Raw genomic sequence first — 13,097 nt, forward strand, 5'->3', positions numbered from 1 at the left:
AAGTTTGATGGGGTATGGTTCTCTAAAAAATGTCACAGGCACAGCAAAAAGTAAGCAAAGTGGAGGAACAGTTGATGACCTTGAGTCGATGGTGCAGGACTATCTGAATGACTCAACAGTGGTCTTTCTTAATGAGGAGCCATTGCAGTATTGGCATGGCAAAAAACAATTGTGGCCACAGCTCTACAACCTGGCTATAAACTATTTGTCTTGCCCACTCGCAAGTGTGTCTTCTGAACGTGTTTTCAGTGCTGCTGGTGGCATTGTAACTGCCAAACGGAGCCGCCTATCGCCCAAAAATGTGGAGCGGCTGACAATGATCAAGATGAATCAGCACCTCATACCACCAGATTACAAAGTGCGAGAAAGCACGCCACATGAAGACGATGAGGACAGCAACGTAGATGAGGGGATTTTTTCTCTGTTCGGTGCCACTGACCTCATCCAGCCTGAATTCGCAGAGTATGATGACGAAATCTTGTTCTTATTCCCTGACACCGAGCCCTGAAAATGAGACAATCAATCAAGAACTTTCTTTTTCGTCCTTATTCACTTTTATTCCTGTGTGCTTTGTGTCTCTCTTTCTTTGTTTTGCACAGTTAATTTAATTCAAACTTTAATCACCTAATCCCAAAAAGAAGACCATCATCAGAACTGTCTTCACTTGCTTGCTTATTGATTTGAAGGTGCCGCAGTCTACATTCCTCAGGTTCACAAGTTCTGAAGAACATGCTCCTCTATCCTCCTCCTCCAGACTGCGATTTCCCTCCAAGCAGAGTGCTGGATTACGCACAATGAAGAAAGACTCAGCACTTGTGGGGGTGTTGTACTTCTTTGCGGGTGAGTTGACGGTTTTGGGCCCATTGCTGTGAAGCTCTAATAATGGACAAAAGTGTTTTGGACCAAATATGAGGTGAAAATTTCTTGCCGTTTTTGCTGACTTGCTTGCCTTTGAGGTGCTCTTTGGCGGGGTTCCGGGGGTTTGTGTGTAATTTTTGGTGTCTGTCGAAGCACTGCTGCGACAGTCTAATCTTGATTGCATTTGCTTTTCAGGAAATCCGTGGTGGAAAACAGGAGTTATGATGATTGATGATGACCTAGCTGCACAGCGCGTTACTTTGGACCGAAGGCCGAGAGATATTGTAAGTATGAGATTTAGCTTTTTCGCTGTTTGGGGGTGTTGTCGGGTGTTTTTTTGCGGGTGGGTTGGCGCCGGCGGGTCTTGCCTGGGGCATTCCTGGGAAGGTCTAATACCGGATACAAGTGTTTTGGACAAAATCCATAAGGAACAGCCTTTTTTTTGCCATTTCTTCAGACATCTTGCTCAATGTAGCTTTTGGGGGGCTTCCTGCTGTTCGTGGGTGGGTTGCGGCCGGGGTCTCTGTCGAAGCACTGCTGCGACAGTCTAATCTTGATTGCATTTGCTTTTCAGAAAATCCGTGGTGGAAAACAGGAGTTATGATGATTGATGATGATGACGACCTAGCTGCACAGCGCCGCGTTTGGACCGAAGGCCGAGAGACATTGTAAGTATGAGATTTAGCTTTTTCGCTGTTTGGTGGTGTTGTGTCGCGTGTTTTTTTGCGGGTGGGTTGGCGCCGGCGGGTCTTGCCTGGGGCTTTCCTGGGAAGGTCTAATACCGGATACAAGTGTTTTGGACAAAATCCATAAGGAACAGCCTTTTTTTTGCCATTTCTTCAGACATCTTGCTCAATGTAGCGTTTTGGGGGGCTTCCTGCTGTTCGTGGGTGGGTTGCGGCCGGGGTCTCTGTCGAAGCACTGCTGCGACAGTCTAATCTTGATTGCATTTGCTTTTCAGGAAATCCGTGGTGGAAAACAGGAGTTATGATGATTGATGATGATGATGACGACCTAGCTGCACAGCGCCGCGTTTGGACCGAAGGCCGAGAGACATTGTAAGTATGAGATTTAGCTTTTTCGCTGTTTGGTGGTGTTGTGTCGGGTGTTTTTTTGCGGGTGGGTTGGCGGGTCTTGCCTGGGGCATTCCTGGGAAGGTCTAATACCGGCTAGAAGTTAGTTGGACAAAATCCATAAGGAAACACCAGTTTTGGCACTTTGTAAGTTAGGGTTCGTTAGGGTTAGCCCTAGCAGCAGGATTGCATGTGTTTAGGGGGGTTCTATTGCAACACGGTTCTGTTGTTGTAGAGCACTGTTGGAGCGATGCTGGCTATGGATACTTTTGCTTGCAGGCAAGTGGTTTGAATACAATCCACGGTCTGTATTTGGGTCTACTGTTACTTTCAAAGTACGTTTTGTAACCATTTTTCTGCTAGGCATCATCAAAGTGTGACTTTTTGAACCACACAGCGTACATACCTTTTATTTATTTATCAGTGGTATTGTAATAGCACTTCCTGTTTTCCGTTCAATAATTACAGGCCGGGTTTCAGTCAACATCCGCCAGGCAGGCAGTGGACAGGGTGTCTCTTCTGTCAGTGGTCACCACCACATTGATGGACGAAGCGTCAGCTGGAATGGAGGAGTGCCGCCAATAAGAGGAATTGTTTGCTGCATGCAACTTACTTACCAATTTCAACAGGACAACTCCAACAACATACGCAATACAGATACAGTATCCATTGTTGTCTTTTATTCTATGAGTGTGACTGCATGTGCTTACCTTTACTTTGTAACCAAAGATTGTCTGTAAACTCTGTATCTTCAATTATTGTTTGTCCATGCTCTGCTTTTTTTTTCTTCTCTCAACAAAACCTACCCAAAAAGAAACCCCCATTCCCATCCATTTTACAAACCCTAACCCTCTTCCCCCGGGCTGTGTTGTTTTGCTTGATGTCTGACTAAAATGACATCAATAATTCCACACACTTGCTGGGGAGGATAAGGTGATAGCAGCAACAGGCTGGTGAAGGAATACGAGGATATCTTCTAGACTTACTCAGCTTCAGTACTATATCTTCTAGTAGTAGTAGCCAATGTCAAATAAATTCAACGCAAGTACTAGTTATACTTGCAATACTTTACCATTTGTTAGGCTACATTATGGCACTGTTCTAGTGTACTGTCACCTGCTATTTTCTCGATCGTACCGTAACCGTTGTAATGCTACAGTAAGGAGTACAAACAAGGTTTCGTTTTCTTTTTTTCCATAGGCATGCAACTGCCACTGTGTCACACCACTAGTAACACCGCAATGAGGAAATGTCACCCGCCCAGGAATGACAACGTTAATCCCCATTTCACCTGGAGCCAGCCCTGAGCCTAGCCCTAATTTCTAACACAAATTACAGGTAAGATAAGCGTTTGGTGGGAGGTAGTATAATGGAGTATTATTTCGGAGTAGACAAGAGTTTGACGGTTGTACTACTAAAGTCCTACGACTGTTCAGGAAAACAAAGTTACTGTTACACCCCCGCCCCCCACCCACCAGACTGAAAAGCAGTAAAAAACAGGTATGGTCAGATAAAGTAGTTGAAAAATATATTTATTTATCCCTAACAAAATAATCTCCCTCACCCACCCTAACCCCAACGATTGTCTCTGAAACGTCCCAAAACGATCCCAACTCCCAAATCCCACCCCCCAAAAGTCTATAAAAAAAGGGCAAGGGACACTCCACTACTGGAGGGTGCTGGTGCTGGTGCATGATGCGGCATGGGCATCATACTCCTTGCGGAGGGTGGCAAGCTCGGAGCGGAGGCCCTTAACCAAGGTCTTATACCTCAGGACCTCCTGCTCCAGGTTGGACATGCGGACTCGTAGGCGGTGTTGGCGTTCCTTGCAGCTCCTGTGGGGGGCAGCTGGTGTTTCGGGTGCTTGGCGGTGGCGGTCGGCTTTCTTAGCCCGGCTCGGTCCCGCTGGTTTAGTCACGGAGGAGGATGCAGTCGAAGATGTTGCCCCGCTCGACTGCGTGTCCTCCTCCTCCTCCAGGGCCACCAGCCGCCGATACTCGGCGACTGTGGCCTCCAGCCTCCGTTGCCGGGCCAATCTAGCCTGCTCCCTCCTTGTTGTTGATTTGGAAGAAGGAGCAACTATATGAAGAAAGAAAGACATAGTCTGTAACCAATGCTCCTTATTAATAACACAAAGTGATTGAGCCGAAAGTTGGGTCACAGAGTACAAGTAGCAAATTGAAAGCACAGTACATAACTATTGAGGACAGTATCTATGTAACCCTCCCACTTCTGCATCCTTGCTCTAACAGTAGTGGTAGTTTAATGAACTAATTCTACGACCACTATGGACTTCCATTACAGTCGACTATGACAGTACACCAGTCTTATTCTTCTTCTTCTCTCTTGTTTAGGGAAATGGGTACGTTATCTTATGCAAGCCGGCAGAATGACATGGACACAGCACAGTGAAGTTGCACCCGAGAAAAAAAGTTGCACACCATGATGATGGAGACAGACTTGCGTTACTGTACCGGTCCAGTACATGCAGGTGGTGAAGCTATTACTTTTCTATTACGGGTGGCACTGAGAATACTCTGTTACAAGGGCTACTGCTTAATTAATTTACCTTTCACCCTACAGTGCAAATGAGTACTAGAAAAGGAAACTGAAGAAGCTAACTAATTTGATTATCTATCACTTCACATGGGACGTATTTAATGACAGATGAGATGACTTTAGGTGCTTTGCTTAATATTGAGTGAACACAGTGATACACCCACACATGAATGACGTACTACAAGTAAACTAAAGTTATTAAGAGAGGTACGGAGTGTCCACCGTAATAACCAGATATATGCTGTGAATGCAAACGCAATACAAAGTACTGCTACTATTCATGGAAGTATTGGACACATTTACAATTTCTTTTCCTTGCCTTCCCTGCACTGGGACGGACGTGCGGGTGCGGTGGTACATGCTCTTCAAGGTAACACTTACTTCACCTGGCGACCATCTACTCTCTCTAGATACACATTTGCTATGTAAGAGTCAGAGAATACCATGCTCCAGGCATCCATTCATTCAAAGTATACGCACACATACAGTTTCTGTTTCACCCACCCAGGCTGCTGTCCTTCCACCCATCCTTGCTTCATCATTGACCCAGCCATGCACCATACCATATTCTTTCCTTCCCAGCCACCTCTGGGTCCAAGCAAACACATATCGTTCTTCTTTGCCAGCCATCATACAAGTTCGCGTCCCACTTACTTACACCCTTCTTTCGCTTTTCGTTCATCCCATCCATCACGTTCGTCTAAGAACTTATTGGGATTCTTCTCACCAAAAACTTCACAGCTAAGTCGAAGTACATTTCGAGGAGGCTACTACCTGGTTGATTTGTAATTGTAATACACCCGTGCAGAAAGCACACTATGCAGTCTTCAATCTCAATAAGTAAGGAATATATAGCTTACCTGTTTCCGCCACCACCGTTTGATCCCCCACAGGAACGGCCACCAGCTCTTCTACCGCCGCATCCTCCCCAGAGGCCTCCGAGTCCAAGTCCAACACATCAGCCACCTCCGCGCTGGCCCCGTCACCAGATGTTACACCTACAAAGTACATTTAAGAAAGTTAGAATACACCACTCACTACTATATAATATTTGGTCTAGGAGAAATGTTAAAAAAACAGAATACAATGTAATAATTTGTGACTGTCTACTCCATAGTAAAAATGTCCCATTTTCCAGGGAAAGCTGTTGTCTTGCTGCACTTTTATGCACAACTGATGAATGCTTGCTTTTGATTTTTAACACGCACCACTTTTTCTCCTAACAGACAGAAGCTTGACTCCTGAGTCCTAAGAACACGACCAGGATCAAGTTCAAAGTAGGTGAGAGTTCGGCTCGACCACAAGAAATGTGTCCAATTAATCGTCAGCACTAACCACTTTTCCGTTTACAGTTAAATAGTTTTATGACAAAGTAGATTTCAATAAATGTGTTTACTTTTAATAAAGCTTTTACACTTAAATAGACTCTGTGGTTTTTGTTCCTCTAGACTAGAGTGGATGAGCTAAAGGTTTTGGAATTTTTGCAAGCATGAGTGCCTCTGACACTTCTTGACTGTGCTGTGACTCCGTACTACTCTCTTGTCCTGCGTACGATAATCTAGAGATCATTGGGGATCTATAATCGGTGACTTCGGGAGCTGAATGACTCTGCCACACTATCTAGTCAGTAAGGAGACAGTGCATAGAGGTATTGCTGAATATAATGGGAGTCCAATGGAATTGCCAAATGTCCAATCTTAGTTAGCTACACAGACAGACTAATAAGAATAGTCTAGTAATACCACAGGGAGTCATCATATTCGAGGCAGGATAAGAATTTATATCCAGTCTACAAGAAGATCAAAGACGATTTAGAAAAAATCGAATGAGGAACGCTAGGAAAAAATAGGTACTGTTTAGTAAAATGTAAACTTACTGGGGCCAGCAAAGGAGCCCTCGCCTGCCCGATCCTGGCCTGCATCCTCAGCACCCTCCTCCTGTGTCCTCTTGCCCTTGGGGGGAGCTGATGTACAACATGAAAGAAAGAAAAACCATAAAACATGGATGAGATTTTTCAACCAAATCAAACATTTCAAAAGAACAATAACAACATATTTTGGAAAAATAGCAAATAGATAGACAACTATTCCACGGGATCTATCTCATGTGGTATACTACGTTATTCGTATTGCCTGATTTGCGGAACGTTGACTTAGAAAGTTCCTATGTAACTCAATAAACAGACTACTAAAGAGGTTTGCCTAGGCCTGGCACTGCAGGCAGTAGTGCACAACACGTGACAGACAAAGTCCATCCTGCTTGCAGATCAGTGAATACTCAAACTATCAATCCACCCGCCACCACCGCCACTATTTCTTCTGATAGCCATGTGACTGTCTAAAGGAAGGACACTGGACTTCAGTCTGTTGGGGCTGATTTATAAGTCCCTTGCGGAAGTTGCGGCTGATTTTCCTCCATTGTTGCGTGCCTTTTCTGACGCAGCGGCAGAACAAAAGACTCGCCATGGTGTTGGTGCGGCGTATATATTAAAAAAAAAAACACATATGGGCATATGGGCGATGCATCACGTTGTAAAGCCCTGCGCCATCAGGGGGCGTTCCGGCGCAAGGGAGGGCGTACCTGCGCAGGAACGAATCCTAAAAGTGGCTGAGGGAAATCTACAAGATGTCAATCAGTCATTTTTATGACAATGATGCATGACTCAAACCCTGCGCGCTTGAAGCCGACGTACGGCTTGATGCAGCATTGGGGAGATAGGGTACCCCAGAGCATTGCTGGAGCTGCGCCATCGTTGGCACGCAACTCCAGCAATGCGCTGCCTTTACGGCACAGATGCGTAAGGCTTCTGTGACGTTTTGGGCCAATGGGTGGTGGTGGCATGGCACACAATTACTGCCGCATCCCTGCTACTTTGCAGGGATGCGCCGGTAATTGAAAATATGACCCTTACTGTCTAGCATTACGCAGTTCTTTTCTTTACAGTACACTGATACATAATTTCTCAGGCCAATGAAATGCTTCTGAACACAACATACAAAACAAAGAAGCATAGTAGCAAGAAAGGCTACTGAGAAGGAGAGCAGTGCACCTGAAAATGAAATGCATAGAAGATTTTGAAATATAATTTACCTCAATGTAATCGGCAGCATTATTGCTCTTGGTAAAGAACAAAGATTTGCAAATAACAGAGCAGGATAAAACAGAGTAGTAAATGTACTACTACTACTACTCACCAAGCCCGGGGACCTCTACGCCGAGCGCGTCCAGCAAGTCCCGCTCCCGGTCCATGACATCGGTCCAGCGGTGGGTGGCCTGGTTATATGTGCGCCGGACCCCAGAGATCTTGTACATGGCCCGGCACACCTTCTCCCACCGCTGGCGGCGCTCCCGGATGCCATAGCCGGTCGCGATCTTGCCGCCTCCCAGGATCGTCTTGGGGAGGCGGCGCTGGACATGGAAGATCAGTGCCGCCACTTCCTCCGCGCTAAAGATCTCCCTCGGGACCACTTGCTCCCCCCTTAAACGCCCGCACGGGAGCCGGGCACGGGGTGCGGGACCCTTCCCCTTCTCAGGGTGCTTCCCGGCTCCCTTTACCATGGTCTGGGCAGAAATAAACTTAAATGATAAAGAAGAAATAGAATAGTGAAGAAGAAAATAAAAGAGTTTAAAAAAGTAGTTTAAAAGTAACTAAAAGCTGCAGAAAACACAAAAATATAGAGCTAGAAAAATAGAGGGTTAGATAATAAGTAAAATTAGATCAAAAAAACTTCAAACAAGCAAAGGATGGCAGAGATTGAGAGAGGATAGAGAAAGCATGCCCAGAACCATAGCAATGAATGAGAAACAAGATGGCCGCGCCCGTTCACGACCGCGTGGGTAAGTTCGCGCGAGATTTTCCTTGCGAGTACGCGCGAACTTGTACTCGCGAGCAGCACACTTTGCGAGATTACACATAGCGGGCGGAAACGGAATTACGTCACGCCAACAAGATGGCCGCGCCCGTGTACGACCGATAGGGTAACTTGGCAAACGAATAGCTAGAAGCGCCTCGCGAACACGCGCAAGATCACGCGAACATACACGTCGCAACAAAAACAATTTTGTATTCGCACGTATTCGCGGCTTCCGAAATCGATCTCGCACGGATTCGCGCCCCAAATAACGCGCGAAATTGCAAAAAAAACGATTTTAGCTAAAATGAAAGCAATGAGCAGGTGCAAAAGTTCAAACTTAACATTAGTAACATTCAAGGTAGTGCTTCCTGATGGGCCCCTCCAGAGTTTGCAACAATTCTATGACCCTGCTATGACCCAAACAGCAGGCTCATAGAATAGCACCATAAAGGTCCTGTAAAAAAAAAATTTCACTGCAACAAAAAGCAAATTACAGATAAGGAAGGAAGCAGGTGCCAGCCAGACTGGAACTTTCAAAATTACTGACACATTAATGAAACACAAATTAATTGATGGCAGTTGAAGAAGGGCAGGTGTGCTAGCTTTTTTCAACCACCATAATCTACAGTAATAAATAAACCTAATAGGTGCCTGTGAGGATGTACTAGAGGGTGGCATGGGTGTCCCAGAGGGTGGCAGTGGTGAAACAGAGGGTGCTGTGAACCTGTGATGATAAACCAGACGTAGAAACAACATAGTCGCGGCCGTTGCAAGCCGAAAAGTAAGTTCGCAATTGCGAACTTGTCCCAAAATCGGCGCGAACACGCGCCAACACAAAAAACGGAAAAATCCGCAAGTCCGCTAGAGTTCGCGGATCTTCGCGGATTGCGAATCCGTAAATACGCAAGTTCGCGGATTGCCAATCCGCAAAATCCGCCCATGCTTAGCTCTGGGACACCTTGAAAACTTTCATACAGATTATTTGCACAAAGCTTACAGTAAGTTGTTGTGGCCGTGTGGTTAAGGCGATGGACTCGAAATCCATTGGGGTCTCCCCACGCAGGTTTGAATCCTTCCGAAAACGAGAGGATTTTCGTCTTCTGATACAATTTTAGAAGTTAACCTTTAGTATTTCTTCCGTGTCAGTTTTATAAATAGGTGGCTTATATTGGTGTCATTATTGCCTCTTCACATATTTATTTTTGCTACCCCTTTCATGTCTTTGCTATACCTCTCTTCCTACATTAGCGATGGTGCAAACGCTTCAAAATATTACACCCTGGCTCTTTCAGTCATACCTGCATGTGTACTTGAAACTTACTTTACCAATGAAAGAAGCAAATAGAGAAATAGAACAAAAGTGCTTGCTGGATTAGGCCAGCACACTTCATAAAACTGCATTTTCTTTTTTATTCTCCCGTGTTACAAGCTTAACTGCTCCCTGTGTAATTTCTCTTAACCTGCTGTCCCAGGAAGATAATTTTATCTACAGGCTCTTTCTGTGTTTTTTCCCTAGTCTTTCATTCCCTTTTCTTAGCTGTGTAACTGTTCCTTTACGTGCTGTATTTAGGCGCCATTAATCTCATTTGAGCTCCTTGTACCTGCTTTTTTGTATTGTTTTTAAAAAGTGCATTGCAGAACATCAGGAATTTGCTGTGGGACACCTTGAAAACTTTCATACAGATTATTTGCACAAAGCTTGCAGTAAGTTGTTGTGGCCGAGTGGTTAAGGCGATGGACTTGAAATCCGTTGGGGTCTCCCCGCGCAGGTTCAAATCCTGCCGACAACGAGAGTATTTTCGTCTTCGGCTACAATTTTAGAAGTTAACCTTTAGTATTTCTTCCATGTCAGTTTTATAAATAGGTGGCTTATATTGGTGTCACTATTGCCTCTTCACATATTTATTTTTGCTACCCCTTTCATGTCTTTGCCATACCTCTCTTCCTACATTAGCGATGGTGCAAACGCTTCAAAATATTATACCCTGGCTCTCAGTCATACCTGCATGTGCACTTGAAACTTACTTTACCAATGAAAGAAGCAAATAGAGAAATAGAACAAAAGTGCTTGCTGGATTAGGCCAGCACACTTCATAAAACTGCATTTTCTTTTTTATTCTCCCGTGTTACAAGCTTAACTGCTCCCTGTGTAATTTCTCTTAAACTGCTGTCCCAGGAAGATCATTTTATCTACAGGCTCTTTCTGTGTTTTTTCCCTAGTCTTTCTTTCCCTTTTCTTTGCTGTGTAACTGTTCCTTTACGTGCTCTATTTAGGCGCCATTAATCTCATTTGAGCTCCTTGTACCTGCTTGTTTGTATTGTTTTTAAAAAGTGCATTGCAGAACATCAGGCATTTGCTGTGGGACACCTTGAAAACTTTCATACAGATTATTTGCACAAAGCTTACGGTAAGTTGTTGTGGCCGAGTGGTTAAGGGGATGGACTCGAAATCCATTGGGCTCTCCCCGCGCAGGTTCGAATCCTGCCGACAACGAGAGTATTTTCGTCTTCGGCTACAATTTTAGAAGTTAACCTTTAGTATTTCTTCCATGTCAGTTTTATAAATAGGTGGTTTATATTGGTGTCAGTATTGCCTCTTCACATAATTATTTTTGCTACCCCTGTCATGTCTTTGCTATACCTCTCTTCCTACATTAGCGATGGTGCAAACGATTCAAAATATTATACCCTGGCTTTCTCAGTCATACCTGCATGTGTACTTGAAACTTACTTTACCAATGAAAGAAGCAAATAGAGAAATAGAACAAAAGTGCTTGCTGAATTAGGCAAACACACTTCATAAAACTGCATTTTCTTTTTTATTCTCCCGTGTTACAAGCTTAACTGCTCCCTGTGTAATTTCTCTTAACCTGCTGTCCCAGGAAGATAATTTTATCTACAGGCTCTTTCTGTGTTTTTCCCTAGTCTTTCTTACCCTTTTCTTAGCTGTGTAACTGTTCCTTTACGTGCTCTATTTAGGCGCCATTAATCTCATTTGAGCTCCTTGTACGTGCTTGTTTGTATTGTTTTTAAAAAGTGCATTGCAGAACATCAGGAATTTGCTTTGGCACAACTTGAAAACTTCCATACAGATTATTTGCACAAAGCTTACAGTAAGTTGTTGTGGCCGAGTGGTTAAGGTGATGGACTTGAAATCCATTCGGGTCTCCCCGCGCAGGTTCGAATCCTGCCGACAACGAGAGTATTAACGAGAGTATTTTCGTCTTCTGATCCAATTTTAGAAGTTAACCTTTAGTATTTCTTCCATGTCAGTTTTATAAATAGGTAGCTTATATTGGTGTCACTATTTTCTCTTCATATATTTAATTTTTGCTACCCCTTTCATGTCTTTGCTATACCTCTCTTCCTACATTAGCGATGGTGCAAACGCTTCAAAATATTATACCCTGGCTCTCTCAGTCATACCTGCATGTGTACTTGAAACTTACTTTACCAATGAAAGAAGCAAATAGAGAAATAGAACAAAAGTGCTTGCTGGATTAGGCAAACACACTTCATAAAACTGCATTTTCTTTTTTATTCTCCCGTGTTACAAGCTTAACTGCTCCCTGTGTAATTTCTCTTAACCTGCTGTCCCAGGAAGATAATTTTATCTACAGTCTCTTTCTGTGTTTTTTCCCCCCTAGACTTTCTTTCCCTTTTCTTAGCTGTGTAACTGTTCCTTTACGTGCTGTATTTAGGCGCCATTAATCTCATTTGAGCTCCTTTTACCTGCTTGTTTGTATTATTTTTAAAAAGTGCATTGCAGAACATCAGGAATTTGCTGTGGGACACCTTGAAAACTTTCATACAGATTATTTGCACAATGCTTGCAGTAAGTTGTTGTGGCCGAGTGGTTAAGGCGATGGACTTGAAATCAATTGGGGTCTCCCCGCGCAGGTTCAAATCCTGCCGACGACAAGAGTATTTTCGTCTTCTGATACAATTTTAGAAGTTAACCTTTAGTATTTCTTCCATGTCAGTTTTATAAATAGGTAGCTTATATTGGTGTCTCTATTTCCTCTTCATATATTTATTTTTGCTACCCCTTTCATGTCTTTGCTATACCTCTCTTCCTACATTAGCGATGGTGCAAACGCTTCAAAATATTATACCCTGGCTTTCTCAGTCATACCTGCATGTGTACTTGAAACTTACTTTACCAATGAAAGAAGCAAATAGAGAAATAGAACAAAAGTGCTTGCTGGATTAGACAAACACACTTCATAAAACTGCATTTTCTTTTTTATTCTCCCGTGTTACAAGCTTAACTGCTCCCTGTGTAATTTCTCTTAACCTGCTGTCCCAGGAAGATAATTTTATCTACAGGCTCTTTCTGTGTTTTTTCCCTAGTCTTTCTTTCCCTTTTCTTAGCTGTGTAACTGTTCCTTTACGTGCTCTATTTAGGCGCCATTAATCTCATTTGAGCTCCTTGTACCTGCTTGTTTGTATTGTTTTTAAAAAGTGCATTGCAGAACATCAGGAATTTGCTTTGTGACAACTTGAAAACTTCCATACAGATTATTTGCACAAAGCTTACAGTAAGTTGTTGTGGCCGAGTGGTTAAGGCGATGGACTTGAAATCCATTGGGGTCTCCCTGCGCAGGTTCGAATCCTGCCGACAACGAGAGTATTTTCGTCTTCTGATCCAATTTTAGAAGTTAACCTTTAGTATTTCTTCCATGTCAGTTTTATAAATAGGTAGCTTATATTGGTGTCACTATTTTCTCTTCATATATTTAATTTTTGCTAC

At 43.7% G+C, this 13,097-nt stretch overlaps 5 non-coding genes across 5 annotated transcripts; all 5 read left to right on the plus strand.

Moving 5' to 3' along the window:
* Nucleotides 1-10,052: 10,052 nt before the first annotated feature.
* Nucleotides 10,053-10,134, plus strand: TRNAS-UGA (transfer RNA serine (anticodon UGA)). Its single transcript has one exon. It is a non-coding gene; the product is annotated as a tRNA-Ser (tRNA).
* Nucleotides 10,135-10,756: 622 nt separating this feature from the next.
* TRNAS-CGA (transfer RNA serine (anticodon CGA)) lies at nucleotides 10,757-10,838 on the plus strand. The gene has a single exon. It is a non-coding gene; the product is annotated as a tRNA-Ser (tRNA).
* A 623-nt stretch (nucleotides 10,839-11,461) lies between these two features.
* On the plus strand, nucleotides 11,462-11,543 carry TRNAS-UGA (transfer RNA serine (anticodon UGA)). The gene has a single exon. It is a non-coding gene; the product is annotated as a tRNA-Ser (tRNA).
* A 640-nt stretch (nucleotides 11,544-12,183) lies between these two features.
* TRNAS-UGA (transfer RNA serine (anticodon UGA)) lies at nucleotides 12,184-12,265 on the plus strand. Its single transcript has one exon. It is a non-coding gene; the product is annotated as a tRNA-Ser (tRNA).
* A 624-nt stretch (nucleotides 12,266-12,889) lies between these two features.
* On the plus strand, nucleotides 12,890-12,971 carry TRNAS-UGA (transfer RNA serine (anticodon UGA)). Its single transcript has one exon. It is a non-coding gene; the product is annotated as a tRNA-Ser (tRNA).
* Nucleotides 12,972-13,097: the final 126 nt, after the last annotated feature.

The sequence above is a fragment of the Lissotriton helveticus genome, chromosome 12 (genome assembly GCF_964261635.1).
Source record: "Lissotriton helveticus chromosome 12, aLisHel1.1, whole genome shotgun sequence".
NCBI classification, from domain to species: Eukaryota; Metazoa; Chordata; class Amphibia; order Caudata; family Salamandridae; genus Lissotriton; species Lissotriton helveticus.